This window comes from Monodon monoceros, unplaced genomic scaffold (genome assembly GCF_005190385.1).
Source record: "Monodon monoceros isolate NGI ecotype Baffin Bay Population unplaced genomic scaffold, NGI_Narwhal_1 Super_Scaffold_19, whole genome shotgun sequence".
NCBI classification, from domain to species: domain Eukaryota; kingdom Metazoa; phylum Chordata; class Mammalia; order Artiodactyla; family Monodontidae; genus Monodon; species Monodon monoceros.
Genome location: NW_021703775.1, coordinates 18,459,859 through 18,464,615, shown reverse-complemented (window position 1 = coordinate 18,464,615; position 4,757 = coordinate 18,459,859). Strand labels below are relative to the sequence as shown.

The window sequence follows — 4,757 nt, the reverse complement described above, 5'->3', positions numbered from 1 at the left end:
GACTCATGAAAATCTTTCACTTTTCTAATAAGATAGCCTTGGAGACCTAGGAAAAGAAACTGACTTTTAAAACTGAATAAAAACATAAAAAAAAATGGACAGAAAAATGCAACATTGCTTTCTTGGAAAAATTTTTACTAACTATTGTTAGGGAACCATTGACTGAAACCACCCACCTTGACCAGGCACAATGATAACCACTTGCCTCAGTTGCCTCAGAGCAGGAGGTCCTAATAAGGAACATGGTACTGCTGCCATGAATTTGGGAGGGGCCAAAAGGGGGAGAAGATGACAAACCACCCAGAATCCTTTGTGCTGGAATCCATCTTGGCTGAGAGATGCACATGCCACCAGGAAGGACCCTGAGTCAGACTATAGGCCAAGCAATATGATTGGCCAGAGACAACCAGGAAACTAACTCCATTACCATAAAACCAGAGACTGCGTGCCACATGGCAGAGCAGTTCTCCTGGGTTCCCTTACCCTACTGCTCTCTGCTGGTGGGGGAAGCCCTTCTCAATAAAGTCTCTTGCTTTGTCAGCATGTTTGTCTCCTTGGGCAATTCATTTCTGAGTGTTAGATGAGAGCCAACTCTCAGGCCCTGAAAGGGGTCCCCCTTCCTGCAATGTTATGATGAGAATGAATTTGGAGTGAGAACATTTTACCTTGTTCAAAATTGAGACCAGTCTTTAATATGGCAAAAACATAAGAGAAGTCTTTAGAAAATATTTAATTTGGTGGTCTCATGTGGATTCTATGAGTCATTATATCTAGCAAAGCAAGAAATCTGAGAGCAGAAAAGTTTGAATAAATATGAAATAGATGATTGAATTAAAAATTCAATGGATATATGTACCTGTTGGGGGAGATACCATGATCATGAAGGTGGTTTTCCCAGAGCGAGTCTTATCCATTGCACTCTGGATGTGCTGACCCCTGCAGTTTCCCCAAATGTGGGAAACTCGACTGCATAATTTGTGGTAGTGGGGGACTGCATTCGTGCTTTCCCCTTGTGTTTAAAAAACAAACAAACAAACAAAAACAATGGAGGGGGTAAACACAGACAGAAAATGAAATAAAAAAGGCAAAATCTATATATCTATAAATATATATATATATACATATATATGTATCTAGATATAGATATATAGATATATTTACTGGCTTGAGCAAATCTCCCAGAACTCAGAAAAAAAATAAAAATAGATTGATATAAAGTGCAAAAACGGATGTGTTAAGAATGACCATCAGCTAAAATAGTGGAGTAGGTAACTCCAAGGGGTGGTCCCTTCACAGAAACATTGAAAAATCAAGCAAAAACTGTCACAGTCAACTTTATCAGAACACAGGAAACCAGTCAAAGAAAGATTTAAAGTAACAAAGTGAATGCTGAAGAAAAAGATAACTTGTAAGTGATAGAGAAACTGTGGCATTTTTACTTGCCTGAACCCCAACCCCACCCTGGATCAGCAGTGATCTTCATTACTGAGGGAGCAGGGGGAGCAGAGAGACCTTATTTATACAAAAAAATGTGTTTGTCTGTTCTGACTGCCTGAAGGACTGCCTGAAGGGGGCTGGCTGCAGGGCTGAAACAAGTGCATGCCTTTGTTTCTCAAATTATGATCATTACTCCTGGGAGAAAAGCAGAAGGCACTCTTCCAAAACTTTTTAAAGCAAGCACCTAAGCCAAAACTCTGGGGGTGGGATGGGTGGGGTGGTTCATTTGAGGCAAACATGATATGCCTGAACCATGGGAGGAAAAGTTAGGGATAGATTCTTGGGAAATTAAGGCATTCAAGAAGACTCAAGTGTACTGGGGAATTTAGAAAGTCACATGCATGCCCAAGGCAGGAAACATGCTTAGAAAAATCTGAGAAGACCCTATGCTTTCACCTCTAGTGATCCTGATCTCTAACTTCAGTGCAAGCAAGAAGGGAAAACTAAGACAGAGTCGTAAACTGCCTGGCTAATTTGAAGCAGTACTCCAGCACAGTGTGAGGAATTGGGAGGTTATTTCTCTCTCTCTTCCAAAACACTGAGCATCGCTATAGGAAAAGAGACTGCAGAGACCTCATGTGACAAAGAATAGAGACTACAAAAATACTGGTGACCCTTGAACAATGAGGGTTTTAACTGCTATGGATCCACTGTGAATATTTTTCAACAGTAAATACTACAGTACTACATGGTCTCTGGTTGGTTGAATCCATGGATGTGGAGGAATCATGGATACAGAGGGTCCTCTATAAGTTATATGCAAATTAACCCCCACGTTTTTCAAGAATCAACTGTAGTTTAGAAAAATCATTAGACAAGAAAGAGCTACAACCCATATCAAGCAACAAAAACACCCTGAGGAGAGTAAAGAATCTGATTTCTAGAATTATATACATATTGCACTATGCAAATGTCCATCTTTCAACAGCAATAACAAAATACAAAGCACAAAAATAAACAAGAAATTATAACTCATTCACTGGAGAAGTTAATAGAAATTGTCCCTGACAGAACCCAGACATTTACTAGACAAAGGCTTTAAATCAACTATCATTAACATATATGCTCAAAGAGTTAAAAGAAGCCAGGAGAACAATGTAAGAACAAACAGAGAATAACAATAAAGAGTTAAAATGTATAAAGGAACCCAAACAGGAATACTGGAGCTTAAAAGAATAATACCTGAAATGAAAAACTAATTACATTTTAATAGTAGTTTTGAGCAGGCTAAAGAAGGAACCAGTGAACTTGAGTATAGAACCTATATTCAATTGAAGTTATCTAATCTGAGGAGCAGAAAGAGAAAAGAGTAAAGAAAATGAGACTTGTGGGACACCATAAGCATACCAAAATATGTATCACAGTTATCCCAAGAGTGGAGAGAGAAAAAGGGCAGAAAGTATCTTTTAAGAAATAATGGCCACAAAGCTACCCAAAATTGACAAAAAATCGATGAATATACATATTTAAGATATTCAATGAATTCCAAGAAGGACAAACTTAAAGACATCTACACACAAACATGTTATAATCAAATTGTTGAAAGCTAAAGACAAAGACTGAATCTTGAAAGTAGCAAAAGAGAGCTGACTAATTATGTAAAAGTGGTCCTCAATAAAATTAACAGAGGTAGTGTTATTAGAAACCATGGGGGCCAGAAGGGAGAGGAATGGCATTTTTAAAGTTCTAAATGAAAAAAAACTGCCCACCAAGGAGTCTATACCTGGCAAAACTCTGCTGGTTTCAAAAATGAAGGGTAAATTAAGACATTTCCACATAAACAAATGCTGAGGAAGTTTGTCCCTAATAGACCTACCCTATGAGAAATGCTGAAGGGAGTCTTTCAAGCTGAGACAAAATGTCACTAGACAGTAATTGGAAGCCATGGAGAAAAAAGCACTCCCATAAAAATAACTATATAGGTAAATGTAAAAGGCAGTGTTATTATATTTTTGACTTCTAACTTCTCTTTTATTTCCTATGTGATAAAAGATAAGTACATAAAATGATAATTATATATCTATGTTAACTAACCTACAATGTATAAAGATATAATTTGTGAAAATAAGCAACATAAAGGGACAAGTGATGGTAAGAACAGAGTTTTGCATGTTATGGACATTTAGGTGATATGAATTCAAACTAGATTTTTATAATTTAATATGTTAATTATAATCCTTATGATCATGACTAAGAACACATCTAAAAATATACATTAAGGGAATAAGAGAATCAAAATGGAACACAAAAAAGAATTAAACACAAAAGAATGCAGTAAAGAATACAGAAATAAGGAACAAAAAAACATATAACACAGAAAAAGGGCAGAAGTAAATCATTCCTTGTAGAAAAATAATTTAAAAGTAAAAGAATTAAACTCTTCAAACAAAAGGCAAAGTTTGGCAGAATGAATTTAAAGACATGATCCAACTATATGCTGTCTTTGTAGAGACTCACTTTGGATCCAAGAACAGAAGTAGGTTGAAAGTGAAAGGACGGAATATTATATTCCATGCAAATAGCCACCAAAAGAGAGCTGGAGTGATTATATTAATATCAGTCAAAATAGACTTTAAGTCAAAAACTGTTACTAGAAACAAAAGAGGACTTCTGGTTTCTGGTCCAGCATGTAACGTGCTTGGAAGTTGTCCCTCTATCTCAGTAAGAAAGTAAAAAGCTGAATAAATTGAAAAATCAACAACCCTTGTAAGATCCATCAAAGAAGTGAGTTCACAGGGCAAGCCAAATTTGGAGGGACAGACAAGTGAATACAGATTTTCACAGCTTACTGGAGCAGAAACCCCTGAGCAGAAACCTCTGCAAGAACCAGTACTGGGGAGTAAAACCTGAAATATAATTGATGAATTGTAAGAGGCACCAAGTGGACAAGTCTGAGAGGTAAAAATTCCAAGGCTACCCAGTCACAGGGGGACTCTTACACTTTTGTGAGTTTTAACTCCAGGAGCTCAAAAGTATTCTCACAAAAAATATTATAAAAAAGCCCCTTGTGCTTCCAGCAGGACAAGGGGAAACGAGCCATTTTGAAATGTGCAGAATATTCTATCATTAACCAGGACGGCCCTCAAGAGAACATTTATCAGAAACTAAATTATTTGGGATTTATCCAAGCTTAACTGACTGGAGGGAGGGAAATACCCAACTCCAGCTCACTCTAGCCTTCCATGTGGAGGAAGGGAAATATCAAACTCCAGCCCTTTCTAGCCATTCTATGCTACCTACAGAAGTTAAAAACTGAGAAG

General features: G+C 37.2%; 1 non-coding gene across 1 annotated transcript; it reads left to right on the top strand.

The window, feature by feature from the left end:
• The first annotated feature begins 848 nt into the window (after positions 1 to 848).
• Positions 849 to 1,012, top strand: LOC114901164. Its single transcript, XR_003795046.1, has one exon. It is a non-coding gene; the product is annotated as a U1 spliceosomal RNA (small nuclear RNA).
• The last annotated feature ends 3,745 nt before the right edge of the window (positions 1,013 to 4,757 follow it).